The sequence below is a fragment of the Chenopodium album genome, chromosome 7 (assembly GCF_948465745.1).
Source record: "Chenopodium album chromosome 7, dcCheAlbu1.1, whole genome shotgun sequence".
Classification (NCBI taxonomy): Eukaryota; Viridiplantae; Streptophyta; class Magnoliopsida; order Caryophyllales; family Amaranthaceae; genus Chenopodium; species Chenopodium album.
The window spans coordinates 20,791,841-20,819,727 of record NC_137840.1 but is presented as its reverse complement, the minus strand read 5'-3'; positions in this window follow the sequence as shown (position 1 = coordinate 20,819,727).

Sequence of the window (27,887 nt, the reverse complement as noted above, 5' to 3'; positions counted from 1 at the left end):
CAATGCTTGCGGGCTGCTGGTCATGGCTCGCTAGCAAGCCTCGCACATGGTGCGGGCTGCTAGCTTGCCTAATCCCCTAGCACTTAGGATTCTTATGCTAGGGGTCTTTTAGTCATTGTTGATTTATTACTAATTTATCCGTCTTGTATTTTACTATTTTTTACTCAACTTCCGAAGCTCAGTTTCGACTCACTAAGCTCAAATTTCCGACGTTAAACATTTAACACTCGGGCAACGAATTGATTTCTTATGAATTAATTCGTCGAGTCGGTTCGTATATTAATTATATTATACATTAATATTACTGATCGGAAGCGGCCTCCACCTAGGGATTCCAATCACTTGACCTTTCTTAATATATTAGCTTTCTAATAATTCTGAACCCGCTATCAGAATAATACACTTGTTCGAAGGACACCATTCCTTTCATGCATAGCTAAGAAAGAAGCACACAAAACCATGGAAGACCTTCATATCGGTATATGTGGAACCTATATGAATGCTAAGATATTAGTAAAAAATATTTAACGACAAGGTTATTATTGAACTACTATGGAGAGAGATTGTCACGAATACGTCAAGAAATGTATGAAGTTTAAAGTCTACGTAAATTTTCAGCACATTCCACCTTCGCTTCTCTACACATACACTTTTCCATGGCCTTTCTCTACTTGGGGTATCGACATCATTAGAAAGATAATGCCACCAGGACAAGGGTAACATGAGTTCATCCTTGTAGCAATCGACTACTTCATTAAATGGGTCAAAGATGCCTCATATGCTAAGCTCATAGCAAAACATGTAGCTCAATTCATTGAGAAAAGTATCATATGTCGCTATAGGGTACCTCAAAAGATGATCAATGATAATGGGACACATTTCCAAGCTGAATGCGCAGACCTATTAAAGATATATTAATATTAAGCATCACATATCATCACCCTACATGCCACAAAAAAATGGTGCAGTTTAACCGGCCAACAAGAATGTAAAAACTATTATCGAAAAGATGACGAAAATTACAAGGATTGGCCTAATAAGCTACAGTTCGCCCTTTGGGGTTATCGAACCTCTGTTCGTACATCAACGGGAGCTACCCCTTCCTATTTGGTCTATGGAGATGAAGTTGTACAGCCAATAGAGCTTGAAATCCCTTCTCTCCGAATCGCGTTAGAAAGCCAACTAGATGGAGTCGACTGGATTAGAGTAAGATATGATGAACTAGTCCTGCTTGACGAAAAATGCTTGGCAGCTTTGCATAATGTCCAAACCTACCTAACTCTTATAGCAAAACATTTCAATAAAAAAGTAAAGACTAGGAACATCAAGGAAGGTGAGTTTGTGCTTAAGGAACTTCGCAAAAATGTGTTGGATCCAAGAGGAAAATTTAGACCAAACTGGTCAGGTCCGTACATTGTTAAATCCATTTTGTCTAGCGGAGCGGCAAAATTGGTAAACATGGATGGCAACGTTCTCCGCAATTTAACCAAGTTGGATCAACTCAAGAAATTTTATGCCTACTTGCATGGGTTCATTACCCGATAGAGCTACGTTTGGCATGATTTCTTTTTAAAGATACGTAGGCAACCCCTCAAGGGGGCCCGACCACTTTAAAAAAATAAAATCTTTCCTCCGTCGATCAAGTACAACACACAAAACAGCAAAATGGAACTAAAATCATACATTGCGCCTGTAGGCGTCGCTCAAAGTGCGCCTACGTTAAAAGCATGTGGTGAATATGCTTGGAACTCATAGGAAGTGGGAATTGACATAATACAATTCAGGACAAATAAAGTAGGGAGCCGCCAACAAGTTTTTAAGGAACTTGTAAACCGTTCAAAGATCATTAAAAGGCAACCACGATAAGGGACAACGATAGGCAACAACGATTGACCCGTGAAGGTTACACCCCATTCATAATCCATGAGATTACTAACTCCATATGGTTCGGAACCACGAAAGGAGGATCGGGGATGATGGTACGAAGTGAGTCATGGAGTCACATTCGCCCGTATTGGCCTCTACTCGATTCTTATAGTGAAAAGCATTCCTGTGATCTCAAAGGCATACAAACAATAATTCAATTCGCTCCAAACTATTATTTAACTAAATTGGTTTAATATTAATGCACACATAATTCTAAAATATTGGTGATAAATTAATAACAAGATTAAAGCATAGAAATGAGGGGGGTAGTGTTTAGGCTAAAGCATAGAAGAGAGAAAATTAAATCAGAGAATTACTCCGTGCCCCGTTCATTAGAAATGAGGGGGGTATTTATAGGGAAAATGTGCTGAGGTAGCACACGGAACCCTAAAATTATAAAAACCCTAAAAAAGTATCTCGTGACACGGTCAAACTGTACCGTGACACGGTAAAACTGTACCGTGACATTGTCAAACTGTACCGTGACACGGGAAGCCCCACCGTCAGACGGTACACTTTCCCGTGACACGGTACACTTTTGGCGTGATGCGGGAAATTTTCAGAAAATGGGATAGAAAATGTGTCAAGGGTTTACACGGAAAAGACATGGAATGTCCCGTGTCACGGCAGACCTCCCGTGTCACGGGAAATCCCATCGTCAGACGGGAAGGATTCCCGTGACACGGTAGGTACCTGCCGTGGCGCGGGAAATTCCTGCCTGTTTTTCCGTCTAAATACATTTTTAACCCTAATTTCCTTTCGGCATTTTATGTTTGGGCTAAAATAAGAAAATAATTAAATTAAAAAAAATAAAGGGTTTGGGCCAAAAATAAATAATAAAATAATAAAATAAAAAAGGTTTGGGCTAGAATTAATTAATAAGTTTGGGCTGAAATTTAAAATATGCTTTTACCAAACATCAAGACTAATCCATGGACTGTTCAAAAATATGAATTTAATAAAATACAATTTTTAAGCACTCTTGGGATTAAATACTAAACCCGACCAATAGTGGCGGTGAAAGGTTGTTCATCATCGGGTTTGGTTTCGGGGAGACATTTTTAGGTGTCTACAGCGCCAGTTCAGCATCTACCGCGCCACGGAAGCCGCCGCCGTCGCACGGCAAAATACCCCGTGGCACGGCAAAAAATAAAAAAAATAAAATAAAATTGATGTCGTGCCACATCAGCATCCACCGTGCCGCGGGAATGTTTATCGTGTCACGGTAGTTTTAATCATGGCGCGGTGCATTTCCAGCAAAAAAAAAAAAACAAAAAACAAACCCTGCGTCATGGTATTTTCCAACAGGACGCTGCGGATTTTTCCATGCCATGGCAAAACTGGACTTTGCGAATTCTGTTATTATTACTTGTTTGACGATTGTTATTATTCTTTCATTGCGTCCGACTTCTTGACTCAGATATATAAAAAATAAAAAATAAAAAAAAATTAAAAAGTCATTGTAATTTTTAGGCGAAAAAAAATATGCTATTATTATTTAAATAAATGTGACTACAATTATTGGCATCATGCGCCTTATTTAAAAATTAAAAATTATAAAGGAAAGCAATATTGATCTAATCCTTCTTCACTTTAGGAACCTCCCTCTCTTTTTCAACTAGGTCGGCCTTAAACATTAATGTGTCTTTTGTAGCCCGAACCGTCACACCCCTAGTTGAGCTTTCACCCCTTTCACCTTTCTTAGAATTCTTCAATTGCTTCTTTCTATAAACAATCTTTTCCTTACCCTTTCCTTTCACATAATTCTTCTTTTTAGGCATTATAAAAGTCTTAAACTCAATTCCTTGTGTTCTCGGACCTAGACGATCTTTAGGAGGTGCTTTCTTACTTCCAAGACGTCCCTTCACATCAAAGTTGTGTGATTTGACTTGATCCCTTCTACTTCTAGGATTCAACCATGCCTTTTATTCACTAGACAAGGGAGGAGGAGTTTGGTTACTCGCAAAAAGGTCCACAAAGGTCTTCTAATCCAATAAGTCTCGTACTTATGAATGTTACTTTAATGCAACGATACTTCTCTAGGATAATCGTTATAGCGTGGAACTACTTGTTCAAGTCCATATTGTCGTATTTATCTAGAAGGACAATAAAAAGTCAACTTTGAAATGCTAGGGGGTACCATTTGTGCCGAGCATCCTAGTAAGCCTCCATCAAGGCACCACCCATCGAATGGAAAATTCTCTCTTTGCAAAGAAGACCTTCCAATCATCATATGACATGTTTGCAAAGTAATTCTTCTTCCTACGGACCAGATTATTGGGGCCATATTTTTCAATATCGTCGGGGGCTTCAAAAAGTTCTAAACGCTCGATCAACAAAATATGCACAAAAAAAAAAAAAAAAAAAAATAGTCGAAAAATAAATACAGAAAACCACCATGACACGACAGAATGCACTGTGTCACAGCAGACATACATCGTGAAACGGTGATTGCAATGTGTCACGAGGGCTAATTGGAGCGCATTTTTACCTAAAACAGTACTAGAGAGCCCATCCTGATGGCTTTCCGGTCATCTGTTGCTTTGTGAAGGCCGCGCAAAGTTTCTCCATGGAAAGTAGGCATAGAAGATCTCCCAGATTCAACATGTTCAAGCACATACGCTAAACAAGCATGTCCTACCCTACCGTTTGCAAATAAAATTTTGCTAATCATGAAAAAAAAAAAAATAAGCCCTTCTATAGTATACATGATAAGACTCATAGATGGGAAAGTTGAAATAAAAGTTTGCAAGCTTTTCTAAATCTACTTCATTATAACACACAATTTTATTTAAATCTGTATCAGTTAGATTCAGATGGCGTTCAAAGTCTTGGTAATAATACTCACGTAGGGTAGGCATTGCAATGAGATTTCTTACAGGAAAACCAAATGTGGCACCAAATTCCTCCAGTAGGGGACAAATTTCATCATAATCAAATTTTTAACAATGTCTTTATGGACTCCAATAATCTAAAGCTGCCCTAAGAAAATCATGTTCAATTGCTACATGCCTCAAGGCTAATAAGCCTCTGACATGAAACAATTCCAGCTCTCTTTTGTCAGCATTAGTCAAAGAATTAGACAAGTCGTGCAATGTATTATCAAAATTCTGAGACATTTTTATTGAGATATGAAATTCTAATTAATTTATGTTACGTAATTAAGCATATCACGAATAAAATGGTCCTCTTTTATAGCCAAAACACTTGGAAATACTCAAAATCTATCTTTCTATGCGCGTAAACTACACCGTCGCAGAATACGCGGACCATGACACGGGAAATTCCACCGTGTCACGGAATCAGTGCCGCGACAAGACATGCTTTGCCGTGACATGGTGTACATTGCCGTGTCGCAGTGCCCACGCGTCTTCATATATATATCCTTTACCTATTTTTATCCGGATTTTTATTGTTTTGCCTTCACCATTTATTTGTTTTTCGAGAGTTTCATTCCTAATAAAATTCTCTGTTTATTTTTTATATTTTATTATTTATTATTATTTTATTTTTTATTTCTATTTTATTTTTATTTTGGGAACTTGTAAAACTTGTCCCATTTTCACGTTTATTTTTATTTTTATTTTTCTTTTTCTTTTGGGGGATTTTGTAAAACTTGTCCCATTTTCTTTTCTATTTCTTTTTTCTTTAGGGGAAATTGTAAAATTTGTCCCATTTTTCATTTTCTTTTTTCTTTTGGGGAAGGTAGGTACCCCCCACTTACGTTTTTTTATTCATTAATAAATACATAATCACACACAATGAGTCTCAAGCACACACTAATACACACTAATAAATGCATAAACTGTGAATAATATACACAAAGTGAATCATGATGCATAAACAGTGTCAAGTGTCATCAACCAAAGTATATAATAAAACCCCTTGGTCAAAAATCTGTGCAACTAGAAGAGTGAGGATCAATGTCATCTCCAGCCTCCGAATACGGGAACGGTGGACCAAAGAGTCCCTCCATCATCTGCGTACAAAGAGTAGTATCCCTACTAGTCCCTATAGCTCCAATAGCTGACAAACTCAAAGCTGGACCTGTCCAACTGTCAAACGGTGTAGACTGACTCCAAGAGGTAGGAAGTGTCGGTGGAGGCATCGTCCTTGTCAATTGAATTGAAAATATGCCCTGCACCGGTGGAGGAAGCGCCCAAGACAATGGAACTAGGTATAAAACCCAGGTTCGCAAGAGTAATGACTAGCCTGAACTCAGGCTGTGAAAGCAGGGAAGATGAAGGTCGCTGCCACTGGCCTTGAAAGTTCTAGAATGGCTAAGAAGGATGAGGCTTCTGCCACTAAGCCTCATGAAACAGTTGAGAGTTCTGAGGCTTCCGCAGAGATTGAGAATGCCGACGAACCTCAGGAGATCGTCTGCTGCGACTAGGCTCCCCCTCGTCTGAGCCTATGTGCCTCGAGCGCGAGTGAGACCTCCATCACTCCTAAAAGATAAAAAATGAAAAGATGTCAATAGTGCCAGATAGAACAAATGGTAAATATTAAAAAAAGGTGAATGTACCTCAAGAACATCGCCAGAACTGCCCAGACAACTCGCACCACGTCAAAGCTTGATGATGCAGTACTTAAAAGTGTTAACAAACTTCATGATTCCCATCATCTCCTGGTGCGTAGGCGGATAACAAAGCAAAGAAAAATCAGTAACAAGCGGTAATAAAAAGGATGAATATTGTGTCAAAAAGCTTACCCGCTCAAACACATCAAGCAGAGACTCCTATGCCTGTCTGAAACCCTCTGTCGCGTAACCAATTTGTGTTGGGGTTTGGTAAGTCCAACTTACCGCGGAAACGACCCCGACCTAAAGAACCACTCGCAATTAATAAAACCATAAAGCATAACAAATAAACATAAAAGGATAAAATCGGAATTTACCTTTGACGTGTGCTTCGCCCGACCTAATGGGCTCTTACTTGAAAGCTTTAGCTTCGAAAATAACGAGACACCAATGGTATCAACCCACAAAGGACGAACACCAACTTTTTAGGTCCGCTACCTTGGAGTTAACAAGGTCCGACAAAAACCCTAGTGTTAATGGAGTTTAAGAGTTTTTGCTAAAATGCAATGATCTTTTTGACTCCCACTCAAGCACTTTTCTCCAAAACCCAATTTGGGTATTTATAAAGAAAAGTGGAAGTGAGAATTTCAATCCCATCCATGTGGATCATGAAATTGCATAATGAAGGGTTTTTCTACATAGTACCCCTGAGTTATTAGGTTTTCTACGTTGTATCCTTCTAAATTCAAAGTTCTATAGGGTGCCCTTGAGTTTTTGGGTTTTTCTGCACGGTACCCTTGAGTTGTAAAATAAATGACTTTAACTTAATTTGACTCAAACCGACACTATCTAAATGATCTTTTTACCAATCCTATATTTATATTAGATGGAGGAATCTTCATTATTTGCTATTTAGTGGAACTTTGTTATGATTGTTTGAGATGGAAGATAAGAACTTTTTTTTTTTTGCTCCTACTTAACTAAAAGAGCTTGTTTTAGAGGGAACTCAAGATGTTAGTCCTTTTTTTGCAATAAACATGCTAGTTATGTCTTCGAGGGTGCTAAATAAGTCGTTTAGATGGTGTTGGTTTGAGTCAAATTAATTTAGAGTAATTTATTTAACTACGCAAGGGTACCATATAGACAATGTTGGCTTGTTTTCGTTGCAATACTTAAGTGATTTTGAAGCTAAGACCTCGAAACATCAACCTTGAACATCGGAACTCCGAATATGACAATGTAACTTGTGTCTTGTCCCGAGAAATCACCTACACAAACAACCGAACATGAGGGAGAAAAAGAAACAAAAAAAATAAAATAAATAAAAGAAATAAAACTAATGCTACGAATTAGGGCTAAAGTAATGAAAAACACATAAAAACTAAACAAAACAAAAAATGAGTTATTAAAATGGAAAACCAAATAAAACTAAGAAAAATATAGGAAAATAATGAAAGAAAATAGAGAAAAAGAACCTAAATCTTATTCTTTTGAGCGCCATAAATGACGCTCATAGGAAACAGTACATGCTTGATTGATTATTATTGTTAATTGATGATCCTTGATTGATTGATTTATTATTGCAATTAAATTTGTGTACATAGTTGTGCATGTGATTAATTAGACTAGGAGTGACCAACCTATAAGATTAATCTAGATTGCATTGCGAATTACAATGACACAAACAATTGATTTAGGAATTGCTTTAATTGATTGATTTTGATTGTGATTCTCCTTGTTAATCGTTCATAGTTAACCCTAGTTTGGTTTATAGGAGGTAACCTTTGAATTCCTTTGATTGCAACTATCTTTTTTCAATTGCAATGTATGAATCAATTAGTTTATCTATCAATTAGCATGATTGTTAAGCTTGCATGTGGAACCTATATCCCTAGTGTTTAACAATTTAATTGAATTCTTGATTCTTGTTATCATAGTTATCATACTCAACCATTAACTACTCTCCGAAATAGCTTAACGTTATACTATAACATGGTTTTGATTCATTCCTTTGGGTTCGACCCTTAGCTTGCCTCTATACTCGTATAAGGTTTGTTAAGCGTTTACAAATTTAGTTTGACTTAGGTAGAACTAGATGACGGCCTAGCTAGTTTCAACCCTTGTCAAATATCTTAGATTTAGCATTAACATTCACCTCCCATTCCTAATGGTTCGACCCTCGACTTACTCCTATGCTAGTTATAAGGGTGTGTTGAGTGATTACAAATTTTGTTTGGCCTAGGAAAGATTAATCCAATGACCTAGTCTCCACCGTTAGTTAGGTTGCCTCTCGGGAAGTGCTTCTTTATGAGTTCACTATCTTTACCATGAGAAAAATTCATTAAGGAGGGGGCTTGGGAATCAAAGGCCAAGCATTAAACACCTAATAAGACCAATTTCATCTTTACATAAATATTGTTTCAGACGATGACCATTAACCATAAACTTTTGATCGCCCCCTTCCAACTCAAATGATGCATAAAGAGTAGTCTTTGAAGTCACAAAAGACTCGTACCACTTGGAATTAAGTTTTTAGGGAAACAAGTGAAGTCATGATTTAAATAATAAAACCTTGTCTCCAACCTTAAAGCTCTTGTTTAGAATGTGTTGGTTGTGCCACTTTTTTGTCTTCTCCGTATATAACCTCGAGCTCTCATAAGCATCATCTATAAGCTCTATAGGTTCATTGAGCTTCAAATATCTCTTCTCACCGACGATGATAAATCCATATTGCGTTCCTTGATAGCACACCAAGATTTGTTTCAATTCAACCGGCAAGTGACAAGCTTTCTTATAGACAAACCTATAGGGGATCGTACCAAATGGAGTCTTGTACGCCGTCCTTAGAGCCTATAACGTGTCATCAAGTTTGAGAGACCAATCCTTCTTGGACTTGTTCACCATTCTCTCATGAAGATTATTGATTTCTCTATTAGACACCTCCACTTATCCTTGAGTTTGACGATGGTAGGGTAGGCCAACCTTGTGGTAAACTCCATACTTCTTAAGAAGGGCTTTGAGTTGCTTCTTAGCAAAATGAGAGACTCCATCACTAATAAGCACCCTAGGAACCCCAAATCGAGGAAAGATTATATTCTTGAGAAGCTTAAGCACAACCTTATGATCATTGGTAGGGGAAGCTATATCCTCAATCCACTTAGTCTAATAATCTATCCCTACCAAGATATACAAGTTCCCACAAGAATAGAAAAACGACCCAATGAAATCAACCCCCCATACATAAAAAGGTTCAACCTCTAAAATTCTTTTGTTGAGTCATTTCATCTTTCTTAGTTATGCCACAACTCCCTTGACACCTATCACATCTTGAAACAAACTTGTGGGCATCCTTATGCATATTCGGCCACCAAAATAGAGATTGTGAAATCTTTGTCACCATCTTGTTAATTGCCCCATGTTCTCTACATGGTAATGAATGGCAATACTCAAGAACTCCTTCAATTTCATGATCCATAACCCATTTTCGGAAAAGGCCATCTCTACATTGATTGCACAAGTTTGGTCATTCCAAAAGTACCTTCTTACTTCTTTGAAAAACCTTTAGTTTTGTTGAGAAGTGAAACTATGGTGAATGACTCCACAAGCAAGCTAATTTGCGATATCCGCATACCAATGGCTGGATGTTGAAGCCATAGCCATAAGAGTTTCAAATCCCATATCCTCATTGATTGGTACATCATCTTTGTTCTCAAAATAAAGCCTAAACAAATGATCTTCCACCCTCTTTTGTCTCTCATTTCCATGTGCAAATCTTCTTTTCAAATTTTTTTTCTTCCCCAACACCCTTGTCTTCTTCAACTTGAAAGGAATGGTGTCCTTTGAACAAGTGTATTATTTCTATAGAGGGTTTTGAATTATTATAAAGCTAATTATTTAGTGAGGTCATGTGATTGGAATGCCTGTGTAGAGGCCGCTTCCGATCAGTAACATTAATGTATAATTAATATTACAGCTTTGTAGACATCTAAAAAATGTCTCCACAAATCCAAACCTGATGATGAATAATCTTTCACCGCCATTATTGGTCGGGTTTAGTATTTAATCCCGAGAGTGCTTAAAAATCATATTTAATTAAATTTAATTTTTAAATAGTCCATGGATCAGTCTTGATGTTTAGTCAAAGCATAGTTCATTTTTAATTTCAGCCGAAACCTTTTTTAATTTATTTATTATTTTGGCCCAAACTTTTTATTTATTTTTATTATTTATTTTATTATTTTAGCCCAATTAATAAATAATAAATCAGAAATGGCCGAAAATTATTAATCGACACTTAAAAAGGCTAAACGAAATTAGGGCAATAATAAATTTAGACGGAAAATTGGACTACAGATTCCCGCGTTACGGCAGTAAGCACCGTGTCACGGGGCATAATGCCGCGCCATGGTGTGTTTTCCCGTGACACGATGCATGTCCTATGACACGGGTCATCTCTATGTCCTTTCCGCATAAACCCTTCAAGCGTTTTATCTCCCGTAACCTGATTTTTTCCCATGTGCCCCATCTAACGGTGCATGGCACCATGTCACGGTTTGCATTGCCATGTCACGATGTTATTTTTTAGGGTTTTCTATAAATACCCCCTCATTTCTGATGTACGGGGCATCAATTAATCTCTTTTTCTCTCTTCTATGCTCTGCCTAAACACTAGCCTACCCTTTTTCTTTACTCATTTTTTCTATAAACACCCCCTTATTTCTGATGTACGGGGCATCAATTAATCTCTTTTTCTCTCTTCTATGCTCTAGCCTAAACACTAGCCTACCCTTTTTCTTTCAAAATTCCTCTTCAAGCACTCCGAGTAGTCCATACTTTACTCGTGGTTCTGTCCTTAAGAAAAGGCGTGAAAGGTAGAATTGTTTGAGGGTTTGGCCCCAAATCAACTCTATTTAATTTAATTTAATTTAATTATTGTGTTTATCATTTTTCGTTGAAGTTACTAACTAGTTTATTATTTTATAGTTGCAAGCAAACATAATCAAGGTAAGAATTATGTTTCATTTGTTTCTATTATTTTTCTAACGATTTTATATTGTTGGACTTATTGTTAAATTGTTACCAATGTTAGTGTTTATTTTAATATTTATTATTGATCACCATATTGCATGTTCAATGGGAATATGTAATTGAAAATCACGCCTAATAAGATAATTTGGACAACCAGTTTAGGTTCCTTTTTAATCTTGTTGTTTAATCAAGTGATAACTAATTTTTTAGAATAATGTGTTGCATTAATATTAAACCATTTTAGCATAATAATAGTTTGGAGCAAATTAAATCTTTGTTTGCATGCCTTTGAGATCGCAGGAATCACTTTTCACTATAAGAATCGAGTAGAGGCTAATACGGGTGAATGTGACTCCATGACTCACTCCGTACCATCATCCCCGATCCTCCTTTTGTGGTTCCAAACCATATGGAGTTAGTATTCTCATGGATTATGAATGGGGTTTAACCTTCACGGGTCAATCGTTGTTGCCTATCGTTGTCCCCTTATTCGTGGTTTCCTTTTATGATCCGTGAACGATTTACAAGTTCCTTAAAAACTTTTCAGAGGATCCCTACTTTCCTTGTTCCTAATCGTATTATGTCCATTCCCACTTCCTATGAGTGCCAAGCAAATTCACACATGCTTAAACGAAGGCGCACTTCAAGCAACGCCTACAATTTGGCGACTCCACTGGAAATTGATTTAAAATTGGAAATTATGCAAAGTTTAGGCATGGAATTGTACACCGTGTCACGGAAGATCTGCCACGCCAGGATGTGCAATGCCGTGACACGGTGCAGTTTGCCGTCTGACGGTGCACTGTACCGTGTCACGACAGTCAGTACCATAACACGGTGCAAAGGATTTTGTTCAGCTAGTCTTTTTTGGTCTTTGTGCGTGATTCTATAGTCTGTATGCCTGGTTTGATGTCATCTCTAGTTGTACGGTCATAACACGTGTCCATAACCTCACTCTATCACTCACATGTTGTGTCAAGTTCACACACTTTTCCGTTAGTCGTGCACCATTTCATGATTGTACTTTAGGGTGGTCTTGTCTTGTCCTTTTTTTTTCGTTTTTTTTTTCAGAGTAAGTCGGATGGTATCCTCCCATACATATTTTTTGAAAATAAAGCATATTTCGATTTTATTTTTCTCATTTTCATTATAGGTCAAGGTTAAGTTTAGTCATTAAAGGTGTGATTGTTTCGATGTCACAACACTTGGTCATCAAGAAGCAGGGGTAGATTGTTACAGTTCGAGTCAATACCTCAACAACCTCTTATACCGAAGAGGCGTACAAGGAAACCACCTCAATCATCTTCTCAAAGTCCGTCTCTAGTCTACTTTTAACCAATGGCTGCTAAGGAGGATATTGAGAACATCAACAGGACCATTGAGATGTTTTCTAACATTATGCAAACACTCACCATCAGAGTCAACACAGTAGAGCAAGACTATCAAAACAATGTCACTGCCGCTGCAATGGACAAGATAAAAAAAAAAAACAGATGAGTAAGACCTCTAAAGAGTTCACTTATGTGGAGCAACCTATCATCTCTTCGTCTATAAAGGACAAACTTCCTGAAAATTTTGCCACTAATAATTCGCTGTTCTACTTGAAGGCTTTTTCTGCGACGATGGCTCTTAAGGGATTAGATGTGACACTCTTCCCTATTGTGTTCCCTATTTCCTTGGAGCATGCTTGTCTACTCTGGAATCCAAACATGTTGCGACCTGGGAGGATGATACTTAAAGATTTACGAACCGCTACAAGTGTAACATCCAAGCCAAGACTTCTGAACGTGAACTCTACATTCTTAAACAGAAGGAGAATGAAGGCTTCACTACTTATCTAAGCATGTGGAGAAAAACAGATGCACTCTTAGTGGGTCCAACCAAGGAGAAAGAGATGGTTCTCCTGTTTATTGCAAATCTGACTCATAAGTACAAGCAACAATTGATGTTTCTGCCTTTGAATACCTTCAAAGCTGTGTACGATATTGGGATCAATAACGAAGATTAACTGATGAAGACTGCTGGTAGCAACAATAATAACAACACTTGGAAAAACAAGAAGAATGACACTCCTTCTTCTTCATCTTCTAAGCCCAATAATGCTACCAATAATGTCTATTTCAATGACGTGCAAGCTCTTAATGCTCCCCCTCAGAGATTCCAAAGGCAAAAGAGGGTTTACACGCCTTTGGGAATGACTTATGATGCTGCTTTTGATCGCTTGCATAGCCTAGGACTGATTATGCTAATTTGACCTTTTCTAGAACCTCGACTAGAGAATAGAACTGCTATCTATGACCCCAATTCTCATTGCAAGTTTCATCAAGGCAAAGGTCATACAACTGAGAACTGTTGGAGGTTAAAGGATGTAATCCAAGACCTGATTGACGCTAATCAACTTCCTGTCCCTCCAGGGGGCAAAAAGCCCAATATTTAAACAAGTCCCCTTTTTATGCTTTGATTATCATGGAGATGAAGTCTTCTTTAATCTGTCAATACTCATGCAACCTATGAATGAACCTTTATTAGAAGTTGTATTTGTTTCAAACTTTGAAGAAGTGAATGGAATTTAGGATAGTGGTGATGAAGACGTCTATCTCAAAGAGATAGCTTGTTCATCTCTTGGCACTAGTAAAGATGTTTGGGGAGACCTTGAGATCAAGGTTCTCACCAGAAATGGACGGTTGCAACAGCCTAGTCCACCTCCACCTCCACCACAATCACAACCAATAGCTCATCGACCTTGTGAACAACGATATGATCTAGGCTTTTGGCCACCTCTCATATGCATCGACAGGCTTTGATGAATGCTCTGGAGAAAATAAGAGTTGATAATGATATTACTCCTCAAGGACTATTCAACTTTCTCACTACTGAATTCCCAAGAACCAGTAATCTAATTTCCTTATTTAACAAGGATCTGCCCCCGGAAGGGGATTAACATAACAAGGCCTTACAACTCACTATGGTGTGTAGGCAGATGAATGTTCCTATAAGCCCTGATGATAATGGCTCTGCAATCAATATATATGCCCACTCCGCACTGCAAAGAAGTTGGGCATGAAAGATGAAGAATTGATCCCCTCTACTCAAGGGATTCGTGCTTACAATAGTACTCGTCGACATGTCGTGGGTACTATCATGCTAAATATAACTACAGGAGCCATTTAACGTCGCACCAAGTTTCAGGTTGTGGACATTAAGGCTTCTTTCAATCTGCTATTAGGTTGTCCTTGGCTTCATGAGTTGAAGGCGATCCCATCGTTGTTGCACCAAAAGGTGAAGGCTATTGTTGGAGGGGTCCCAATTACCATTGATGTCTCCCCCATGCGCAGTCAAGTTATTGATACTCTTATCGTCCATGTCAAAGAGGAGAAGTGTCACCTCAAATTTGATCCTTATTCAAACACCCATGTCAATGCCATTATGATGAAGCAAGGGTATTTCCTTGGAATGACCCTTGGACTCAAAAAGAAAATGGCTGAACTTTGGGGCCATCCAGGTGCAGTTAAGAAGGATACCTTTGGCTTGGGAATCAAGCCAACCAAAAAAGATACAAAACAAGCCCTCCTGAAAATGAAGGCTCGAAAAAATGCTTGAACTATGAAGACGGAAATGGCCATGGACCCATATCTATTCACTCTTAATGGCCAATAACAAGGCCTTTCGTCCACGATGGGAAGCGTGAGCCAGGTTTTGCGTTGTTCCTTGATTGTGACTTCGTCGATGAAGGCGATGAGTCAAAGCTCTGATGATATGAACATTAATCTTGTTTTTTCACTAGAAAAGAATGAACCCAAGCCTATCTGCAATGATGATTCCGAGCTCATTCAAGCTGTTATATCAAGCAAAGATTTTAACCCCTCTAAGTTAATCGTACCGGCTGATAATGTGTCAAAAGGATGGCGCAAGACGGTGAAGATCTATACACCATGTGGAGAAAAGTTGGAAGTGACCGCTGGCGAAGGTCCTACGTTTGATGAGTCTGAGCGTCTGATTCTGAGTTTGAGTCTAATTCTGTAGACAAGTCTTTAAGATCTGAGGCCGACTCCTTTTCTGCCATAAAGTCTAATGTAATTCTCCTTAATGCTGAGTCTCTTGTTAAGTCTCCTTTTTCTATCAAATAATTCCGCCGAGGTCGCAGCTAACCTTGCCCTCCTTGTTGTAATGACCAATGAATTCAATGAAATAAGTACCATTGCTTATGATGCGTGTCATTCTCCTAACCTGATCAATATTTCTTTGTTAATGATAAAAATGACAAAGAAATAATAAAATCATTGAAAGATCATGAAAATAAAACAACAATCATCGACGATACAAAAACAGTTAATATTTCCAATGATATAACTATCAAAGAAGTAAAAATTTGATTGACACTAAGTCAAGATGAACGCAAAGATCTAGTTAACTTGCTTAGTGAATTTGTTAATGTATTTGCTTGGTCATACCAAGATATGCCAGGAATCGACAGGGATATAGCTCTGCATACAATACCACTCATTCCAAGTATGAAGCCTATTAAAAAAAAGCTACGCTGTATAAAAAAAGATGTGGCGCTCAAAATTAAGGAAGAAATAAGAAAGCAATTGGCTGCAGGTTTCATTAAAGTATCCAAGTATCCAGTGGTTCTAGTTCCGAAGAAGGATGGAAGGGTCAGAATGTGTTTTGATTACAGGGACCTCAATATGGCAAGCACGAAAGACGGATTCCCTCTACCTTACATTGACATTCTTGTCGATAACACAACAAACCATGCACTCCTATCATTCATGGACGGCTACACCGGATATAATCAAGTATTACTGGCCGAGGAAGACATGGAGAAAACCACATTCAGCACATAATGGGGTACTTATTGCTATACGGTAATGCTATTCGGGTTAAAAAAAGTGGGTGCTACTTACCAAAGAACATCCACAGCATTGTTACATGATATGATGCACAAAGAGGTGGAGGTCTATGTTTATGATATGATCGTCAAGTCAAAGGATCGCCCAGGCCACATCATTGCACTTCGCAAGTTTCTGGAAAGACTCCGCAAGTACAACATGAGATTAAATCCAGCAAAGTCTGCGTTCGGAGTTACGTCAGGCAAACTACTTGGATATTTGATCAGTTCTCGAGGGATTGAAATAGATCCCACAGAATTTAAAGCAATTATGGCCAAGCCACCACCAAAAACTGAGACAGAAATTCGATGCTTCATTGGAAGGCTGCAATACATAAATAGGTTCATATCAAAACTCACGGCGACATGTGAACCTATATTCAAGAAGCTTAAGATAAATGTGCCTGTCACATGGGATGATGATTGCCAAAAAGTTTTCGACAAAATTAAAGAGTACCTGGAAAACCACTTGTTCTAACGCTAGCAATGCCTGACTTTCCTTTTCTACTCTACCTTACGGTCACAAGAGAAATGATGGGGGCAATGCTAGCACAAGAGATCGAAAGAAAGGAAAATGCAATTTACTATTTGAGCAAGAAGCTACAAGGATATGAGACGCAATACACACCACTTTAAAAGTTGTGTCTCGCACTCATGTGGGCCGCGCATAAATTAAGACATTACATGCTCACTCATAAAGTGCATGTCGTGACCAAGATGGATCCTCTCAAGTACTTGTTCGAAAAAGGAACACTCAATGGCAGATTATTAAGGTGAATAGTTAACCTTGCTCACTTTGACTTGAAATTTGTACCACAAAAAGGCTATCAAAGGTTCTGCGGTTTCTGACTTCTTAGTAGATTTTCCTCTAGAAGAAGTTAAGAAAGAAGAAGATGAGTATGATTTCCTTGACAAGATTTACTCATGATCGAAGATAATAGTTGGATGCTCTATTTAGACGGAGCTTTGAACCAAAAGGGTTGTGATGTAGGAGTCTTGCTCGTATCACCTAATGAAGAGCATATCCCAATTTTCATGAAGCTCGACTTTGATGTCACCAACAGTGCCACAGAGTACAAGGCATACATCTTGGGAGTAGAAAGAGCTATGGCCTTGGAAATTAAGAAGCTTAGAATCGACGGTGATTCATCATTAATCATTAACCAGGTCTCAAAGAGATAAAAGGTGAGAAGTGAAAGTCTCGCAACTTATCAAGCTCATCTGGAAACTCTCACGGGGCAACTAGATGAAGTAGAATATACGTACTTGCCTAGAGAAGAAAACTAGTTTGCCGACGCACTGCCTAAATAAGCATCAATGGTGTAAATTTCAACGGACACAATTAGAATGCCGGCTTATGTGCAAGCACTTGATGATGAACAAGAAACACATGAAGAAGATGAAGAGCCAGGGCACGCCGTGCTTTGAGGCTCCTGGCCTCACATTATGCGGTGATTAGGGGAGAACTCCACAAAAGGACTACATTAGGGAGAAATCTCTTATGCATTGTTAGGGTTTGGTAAGTCCAACTTACCGCGGAAACAACCCCGACCCAACGAACCACTCGTAATTAATAAAACCATAAAGCATAACAAATAAACATAAAAGAATAAAATTGGAATTTACCTTTGACGCGTGCTTTGCCCGACCTAATGGGCTCTTACTTGATAGCTTTAGCTCCGAAAATACCAATCCTCCAACGGTATCCACCCACAAAGGACGAACCCCGACTTTTTAGGTCCGCTACCTTGGAGTTAGCAAGGTCCGACAAAAACCCAAGTGTTAATGGAGTTTAAGAGTTTTTGCCAAAAAGCAATGCTCTTTTTAACTCGAAGTCAAGCACTTTTCTCCAAAACCCAACTTGGGTATTTACAGAGAAAAGTGGGAGTGATAATTTCAATCCCATCAACGTGGGATCATTAAATTCCACACTTTAATTTAAAGCTAAAATAAATTAAATAGGCAAGCAATTAATAAATTAACAAGTGTCTTTGTTGTATGTAAAGAGAAGTGAGGACCACTTGGAGATGAGGGGACCATACTTGCTCCCCACTCCTTCCTCTCCTTGTGCCACTTGTCCTCACACAAATACACTCCCTTCACATGCTTCCATAATGACTAGCCCTAACACTCGGCCTAGCCTAGCCCCGTACACGCGGGCTGTTACCTACAACTTTCTCGGCTCAATATGCCCACGCACATATGTGCGGGTTGCTGCTGCCGATAGGCGCCACTAGCAAGCCACGCACATGTTCAGGCTACTACAAGTGGCGCGCACCTGAAAGCCATGCAATGGTTGCGGGCTACTGGCCGTGGCTCGCTCGCAAGCCTCGCACATGGTGTGGGCTGCTAGCTAACCTAATGTCCTAGAACTCGGGATTCCGATGTTAGGGGTATTTTAGTCATTGTTGATTAAATACTAATTTTGTCGTCTCGTCTTTTACTATTTTTGACTCAACTTCCGACGCTCTGTTTCGACGCTCTAAGCTCGAATTTCCGACGTCTAAATATTTAACACTCGGGCGACAAATTAATTTCTACCGAATTAATTCGTCGAGTAGGTTTGTATATTTGCTAGGGTGTGACCCGAAGGGTTCAGTCAAGATTAAGCTGTAATACTAATTAAACGTTAATATTACTAATCGGAAGCGGCCTCCACACAAGCATTCCGATCACTTGACCTTATTGAATATATTAGTTTTCTAACAATTCTAAACCCACTATCAGAATAATACACTTGTTCGAAGGACACCATTCCTTTCAGTCTCCCACATGTCCTTCCGGACAAGTGAGAATTTAGTTTATAGCCCTTTTCCTATGTCTCTTCAAGTCTTTTCATGAACTATAAGGTAAGATTATTTCGTCATCCTCATTACTTCAAGAAATGTTTCTCGACTCCGAGCCCGACTGTCAATAAACAAATGATTTCTAAATTCCATCCGAGCACGACCATGCATTTTTATAGTCTCTCTCTATGAGAGGCCTTGTATACAACACAGACATCTTCCCTATTTAAGTAGGGGGACATTTCCATGCCAGTCTTGTAATGTAGCTCCTCTTACTGAGAGGACCTAGCCACCCGAGTGTTCCCGTTATAATCCCCTATTATGGCAGACGTTTAACAACATCAAAGCGGACTAGTACTCAAACAAGTGAACTTACAATACTCATGGTCAAGGAATTAGGTTCCGATAGCCATAGTGAGAAGTATACTTATGACGATTTTTAATCTCTAAAAGTATTCTCAAAGGTCGATCCAGTATGGTTCTAAACCAAAACCTGTGCAAATGATTTATGACAATCATGTCCTCGTAGCACAAGAAATAGTGCTATAAATCAGACTCACACTAATCTCAATTGGTCATTAATTGTCCATCGCTTAAATGACCTCGATTAGAGACAATTTTCGATCATATTATTCAATTTTCACTTAATAGGTGTTTCCTTAACAAGACTTGTCTTGATACCCTATTTTGAATATTCCAAGAATCGAATGGACTCATGATTTAATCATAAACCACAATAAAATAGCTAATGGAGTAATAAAATATTGCATGAAATTTATATTACTCTAAAACTTGAACGACTTTTCTTAGTGTCTTACATTAAATGTTCAAAATTTAACTAAAACACTAAACAGGGAAATCAAATCCAGTCTCCTACATACCTTCTTCCCATTGCCTCAACGTGCTCGTTATGCTTCACTTGAGGCAAAGGTTTAGTAAGTGGATCGGCTACATTATCATCCGTTCCAACTTTGCAAATTCTGATTTCATTTTCTGATTTCCGTTCTTGAGTCATGTGAAATCGCCGTTTGACATGTTTGACTTTCTGATGTTCCCTTAGTTCTCTAGCATGAGCAATAGCTCCATTGTTGTCACATTAGAGGGCTATTAGACCCTTTATAGAGGGTACAACAACAAGTTCACCAATGAACTTATGAATCTAAATAACTTCCTCAGCCGCTAATTAATCGGCTTCAGTTGTAGAATATGCAGTTGTACTCTACTTGGCACTCTTCCAACTGAACGATCCTCCATTTGGACAACACACATATCCATATTGCGATTTGAAATCGTCTCTGTCTTTCTAGAAGCTCGCGTCGGTAGAACCTTCAACATCTAATTCCTCTGAACCACCGTACACAGGAATTTTTTCTTGTTCCTTTTCAGGTATTTTAAGATATTCTTGGCCGCAGTCCAATGGGCCTCTCCTGGATATGATTGGTAACGGCTCGTAGCAATCAAGGCATACGATAGATCTCGCCTAGTACATATCATGACATATATGATTGATCTAATAAGCGAAGCATATGGAATCAGATTCATTCTTTCCCCCTCATCAGGTGTCTATGGACACTGCTTCTTGCTCAAGGTTATGCCATGTGACATTGGCAGGTGACCTCTCATGGCCCCCCTCCATGCTAAATCGAGCAAGTACCTTATCAATATAAGTACTTTGACTCAATCCAATCATCCTTTTTGATCTATCCCTATAGATCTTGATGCCTAGTAAATACTGAGCCTCTCCTAAGTCTTTCATTGATAAACATTTTCCAAGCCAGGCCTTTACAAACTCTAACAACTAAATGCTTTTTCCAATGAGCAATATGTCATTGACATAAAAGACTAAAAAGGCGATGTCACTCCCACTGATTTTCTTGTAAACACAAGATTCATCTGGATTCCTTATAAAACCAAACTTACCGTTGTCTTCATCGATCACAGATTCCAACTTCTGCTAGCTTACTTTACTCCATAAATGGACATCATAAGCTCTTTCCCAGCATTATTTTGGTTGACAAAACCTTCAGGCTATTTTGGCGTCAATCTGCCATATTTCATAGTTATAATATGCAACAATCGCTAGGAGGATCCGAACAGATTTAAGCATTGCGACTGGTGAAAAGGTTTCATCGTAATCATTACCATGAACTTGTCTATAACCTTTTTCCACTAATCTAGCTTTGTAAATGAATACATTTCCATCATTGTCGGTTTTCATCTTGAAAATCCACTTACATCCGATAGGTGTATAACCCTTGGTTAAGTCAACCAAGTCCTAGACTTGATTTTCAAACAAGGAATCCATTTAAGTTCTCATGGCCTCATGCCATTTAGCAGAGTCTTGCCATCGCTTGCTTGTAGGTTGCCGCTTCATCTCCATCCATAATCAGGATGTTCTCTGAGATCTTGGTTAATAATAAACCGAGATATCTATCAGATTGAGATCTCGGCCTCTAAGACCTACGTAGGGTAATGGATTGAGCATTAGCATTGTCGGTTTGATTTGGCACATTTTGATCATTTTGACATGTATCAACAGATGCTATTTGAGCACTTTGACTGTCATTCTTATTTTGTTGCTCATCCTCACGAACTTCGTCGAGTTCAATTTTCCTCCCACTTATCATTTTGGAAAGGTGTTCCTTCTCCAAAAAGACACCACCGCGAGCAACAAACACTTTGTTCTCCGATTTGTTGTGGACGTAATACCCTTTAGTTTCTTTTGGGTAGCCACAAAGTAAGCCTTGTTAGATTTATGATGAAGTTTGTTATTAATCCATTTCTTGACATATGCTTTGCATCCCCGTATCTTTAGAAAAGACAACCTAGGAGGTTTCTTTGTCCATAATTCATATGGAGTCTTTTCTACATCTTTTGATGGTGCACAGTTCAGTGTTAATGTCGCAGTTAGAAGTGCATGTCCCCAGATAGAGATAGGAAGATCACTAAGACCCATTGTTGATCATACCATGTCTAAGAAGGTCCGATTTCTCCTTTCAGATACTCCGTTCGATTGTGGAGTTCTTGGAGGTGTCAATTATGAAAGTATACCTTTTTCTTTTAGATGGTCATTGAATTCTTCGCTCAAGTATTCACCACCTTGATCCGATCGAAGGCATTAATTTTCTTGCCAAGCTGATTTTTAACTTCACTCCAAAATTCTTTGAAATTTTCAAATGATTCAGATTTATGCGACATTAGGTAAACATAACCATATCTACTATAGTCATCTGTGAAGGTGATAAAATATTTGAGTCCTTTTCTTGTGGTTGAGCTCATTGGTCCACATACATCAGTGAGTATTAGACCTAATAAGTCTCCTGCCCTTTCTCCCTGCTTGGAGAAAGGCTGCTTAATCATCTTGCCTAATAAACATCCCTCCCAGTTTTCAAACGATTCTAAATTGAACGAGTCAAGAACACCATCTTGTAGAAGTCTCTTGTTGCGTTTGATGTTAATGTGGCATAGACTACAATGCAAAAAGTAAGTTTAGTTTGACTCTATGATCTTAGCTCTTTTGGTATTATCATAAACAGTTTTGTCTAAACACACAAAAGGTGTAATTTCCATAAATATAAACAAGATATTTAAACAAAAAGTCTTGTGATCAAGGTTTAAAATGACGTCCAACGTCACAAGACCAAAGTATGGTAGATAAAATTTAACAAGTTTAAGAATTTAGACAAAATGCATTAGATTACAAGCTTTCTTTGGATAGATTTTCTTCATCTTCCACTTGTGTACTCATGACCATTTGAATAACACCACTCATTTCGTTCCTGAAATAAGAGTATAAAATGAGTCAATTTTCTGGTATCTAATACCTTACAAATTGCCTATTTTCAAGTGTGTGGATGATACCTGAGATTGATACTATCTTTCCCCTTGCCTCATCTTCAAGATACTCGCTACATTCTCTTTTATAGTGGCCTAGCTTACGACAATAGAAGCAGCGCATCTTTGCCTTGTTTTTTAATTCCTTTTTCTTGAGCCTAAGAGAAAACGTTGCTCCGATACCGCTATTGGGGTTGGGTAAGTCCAACTTACCGCGGAAACGACCCTGACCCAAAGAACCACTCGCAATTAATAAAATCATAAAGCATAACAAATAAACATAAAAGGATAAAATCGGAATTTACCTTTAATGCATGCTTTGCCCGACCTAATGGGCTCTTACTTAAAAGCTTTATCTCCGAAAATACTTAGCCTCAAACGGAATCCACCCATAAAGGACGAACACTGACTTTTTAGGTCCGCTACCTTGGATTTAGTAAGGTCCGACCAAAACCCAAGTGTTAATGGAGTTTAAGAGTTTTTGCCAAAATGCAATGCTCATTTTAACACCCACTCAAGTACTTTTCTCCAAAACCCAACTTGGGTATTTATAGAGAAAAGTGGAAGTGAGAATTTCAATCCCATTAATGTAGGATCATGAAATTCCATAATTTAATTTAAATCGAAAATAAATTAAATAGGCAAGCAAGTAATAAATCAACAAGTATCTTTGTTCTATGTATAGAGAAGTGAGCACCACTTGTAGAGGAGGGAACCATACTTGCTCCCCACTCCTTCCACTCCTTATGCCACTTGTCCCCACACAAACACACTCCCTTCACACGCTTCCCCAATGACCCTCCCTATTACTCGGCCCAGCCTAGCCCTGCACGCCTTCTCAGCCCAGCACGCCCACGCACATATGTGCGTGCTGCTGCTGCCGATGGGCGCTGCAAGCAAGCCAAGCACATGTGCAGGCTGCTAGCAGTGGCGCGCGCCAGCAAGCGACGCAAACCTTACGGCCTGCTGGTCGTGGCTCGCTAGCAAGCCTCGCACATGGTGCGGGCTGCTAGCTTGCTTAATCCCCTTGCACTCAGGATTACGATGCTAGGGGTATTTTTGTCATTGTTGATTTATTACTAATTTAAATGTCTCGTCTTTTACTATTTTTGACTCGACTTTCGACGCTCGGTTTCGACGCTCTAAGCACGAATTTTCAACATCTAAATATTTAACACTCGGGCGACGAATTAATTTTTCCGAATTAATTCGTCGAGTCGGTTCGTATATTTTCTAGGGTGTGACCCGAAGAGTTCAGTCAAGATTAAGTTGTAATATTAATTATACATTAATATTACTGATCGGAAGCAGCCTCCACCCTGACATTCTAGTCACTTGACCTTACTGAATATATTAGCTTTTTAATAATTCTTAACCCGCTATCAAAATAATACACTTGTTCGAAGGACACCATTCCTTTCAATCTCCCACTTGTCCTACCAGACAAGTGAGTATTTAGTGTATAGCCCCTTTCCTATGTCTCTTCAAGTGTCTTTATGAACTATAAGATAAGATTATTTCGTCATCCTTATTACCTCCAGAAGTGTTTCTCAATTCCGAGTCCGACTGTCAATAAACAGATGATTTCTAAAATCCATCCGAGCACGACCATGTATTTTTACAGTCTCGCTCTACGATAGGCCTTGTATACAACAAAGATTTCTTCCCTATTTTAGTAGGGGGACATTCCCAATCTTATAATGTAGCTCCTCTTACGGAGAGGACCTAGCTGCCCGTGTGTTCCCGTTATAATCCCCTATTATGGCAGACATTTGACAACATCAAAGCGGACTAGTACTCAAACAAGAGGAGTCACAATACTCATGGTGAAGAAATAAATTCCGATAGCCATAATGAGAATTATACTTATGACGATTTTTAATCTCTTAAAGTATTCTCATAGGTCTATCCAGTATGGTTCTAAACCAATACCTGTGCAAATCATTTATGACAATCATTACCTTGTAGCACAAAAAACAGTGCTATAAATTAGACTACACACTAATCTCAATTGGTCATTAATCGTCCGTTGTTTAAATGACCTTGATTAGGGACAATTTTTTATTATAATATTTAATGTTATATTAATTGGTGTTTCCTTACCAAGACTGGTCTTTATACCCTATTTTGAATATTCCAAGAATCGAATGGACTCATGATTTAATCATAAACCACAATAAAATAACTAACGGAGTAATAAAATATTGCATGAAATTTATAATACTCCAAAACTTGAATGATTTTTCTTAGTGTCTTACATTAAATGTTCAACATTTAACTAAAACACTAAACTGGGAAATCAAAACCAGTCTCCTACATGCCTGATTCCCATTACCTCAGCGTGCTTTTTGTGCTTCACTTGAAGCAAATGTTTAGTAAGTGGATCGGCTACATTGTCATCCGTTCCAACTTTGCAAATTCTTATTTCACTTTCTGATTTCAATTCTCAAATCAAGTGAAGTCTCTGTTTGACATGTTTGACTTTCTGATGTTTCCTTCGCTCTCTGGCCTAAGCAATAGCTCCATTGTTATCACAATAAAGGGCTATATGACCTTTTATGGAGGGTACAACATTAAGTTCATCAATTAACATACGAATCCAAACAGCCTCCTTAGCCGCTTCAGCAGCTGCTAAGTACTTGGCTTCAGTTGTAAAATATGCAGTTGTACTCTACTTGGCACTCTTCCAACTGAACGCTCCTCCATTTAGACAGAACACATATCCAGATTGCGATTTAAAATCGTCTCTGTCTGTCTGGAAACTCGCGTCGGTATAACCTTCAACAACTAATTCCTCTAAACAACCATACACAAGGAATTTATCGTTGTTCCTTTTCAGGTATTTTATGGCTTTGTCATGTACACAGTTTCTTCCCAAATACTATTTAAAAAGGTTGTTTTGACGTTCATCTTCCATATTTCATAGTTATAATATGCAACAATCGCTAGGAGGATCCGAACGGATTTAAGCATTGCGTCTGGTAAAAAGGTTTCATCGTAATCAATACCATGAACTTGTCTATAACCTTTTGGCCACCAATCTAGCTTATAAAATTAATACATTTCCATCTTTGACGGTTTTCATCTTGAAAATTCACTTATATCCGATAGGTGTATAACCTTCGGGTAAGTCAACCAAGACCCAGACTTAATTTTCAAACATGGAATCCATTTCAGATCTCATGGCCTCAGGCCATTTAGCAGAGTTGGTGCTTGCTATCGCTTGCTTGTAGGTTGCCTGTTCATCTCCATCCATAATCAGGACGTCCTTTGAGATCTCGGTTAAGTCTAAACCAAGATATCTATCAGGTTGAGATCACGGCCTCTGAGACCTACCTAGGGTAATGGATTGAGCATTTGCATTGTCGGTTTGACTTTGCACATTTTGATCATTTTAACCTGCGTCAACAGATGTTGTGTGAGCAATTAGACAATCTTTTTGATTTTGTTGCTCATCCTCACGAACTTCGTCGAGTTTGATTTTCCTCCCACTTAACATTTTGGAAAGTTGTTCCTTCTCCAAATAGACACCATCACAAGCAATAAACACTTTTTTCTCCGATTTGTTGTAGAAATAATACCCTTTGGTTTCTTTTGGGTAGCCCACATGTTAGGGTTTGGAGAGTCCAACTCACCGCGGAAACAAACCCCGACCCAAGGAACCGCTCGCAATAATTAAAATCATAAAGCATAAATAAATAAACACAAAGAAAAAATAATGAATCTTACCCTCGAAGCGAGCTTCGCCCAAAAACCGGGGCTCTTACTTGAAAGCTACGAGCACGTCAAGCGTCGCGCCTCCGACGGTATCCAACCACAAAAAGGCGAACACAACTTTAAGGTCTACTACCTGGGGGTTAGCGAGGTCCGACCAAAACCCGAGTGTTATATGAGTTTAAGAGTTTTTCCAATATTATGGAATGCTCTATTTAACTCCCACTCAAGCATCATTTCCAATGCCCAAAGTTGGGTATTTATAGGGAATGATGGGAGTATGAAAATCTCTCCCATCAATGTGGGACAATGAGATTTTCTAATTTTATTTTAAAGCTAAAATAAAATTATTAAGCAAACTAGTAATAAATCAACAAGTGTCAAGCATACATGAGAGAGTAGGTGAGGACCACTTGGAGATGGGGACCAAACTTGCTCCCCACTCTCTCCCTCACCTTGTGCCACATGGCAACCCACTTGCTCCCATATTCCAACTTTCCCCTTATTCACGGCCCTATGGCCCGAGCCAAGTCACGAGCCAAGCCCGAGACCGGCCCGAGCCCAGCCCGCACCTGGCCCGAGCCAAGCCCGCACCAGCTACTGCTGTGGCGCGGCTGCTGTTGTGGCATGGTGCGACTGCGGCTGCTGCCGTGGCGCGGCGCGGTTGCTGTTGTGCCTAGCCGCGGCTGACCGTTGCTGCAGCACGGTGCGCCGGCTCGTCTTGCCCTTAGCATTCAGATGCTCGGGGCACTCCGATGCTAGGGGTATTTTCGGGAATATTGTAAATTTATTATTATTTTGCGCGTATCGTCTTTTATTATTTAGACTCGACTTCCGACGATCGGTTTCGACGCTCTAAGCTCGAATTACTGATGTCTAATTATTTAACACTCGGGCGACGAATTAATTTCTTCCAAATTAATTCGTCGAGTTGGTTCGCATATATTTGCTTGGGTGTGACCCGAAGGGTTCAGTCAAGACTAAGTTGTAATATTAATTATATTAATATTACTGATCGGAAGCGGCCTCCACCCAGGCATTCCGATCACTTGACCTTGCTGAATATATTAGCTTTCTAATAATTCTGAACCCGCTATCAGAATAATACACTTGTTCGAAGGACACCATTCCTTTCAATCTCCCACTTGTCCTTCCGGACAAGTGTGCATTTAGTGTATAGCCCTTATCC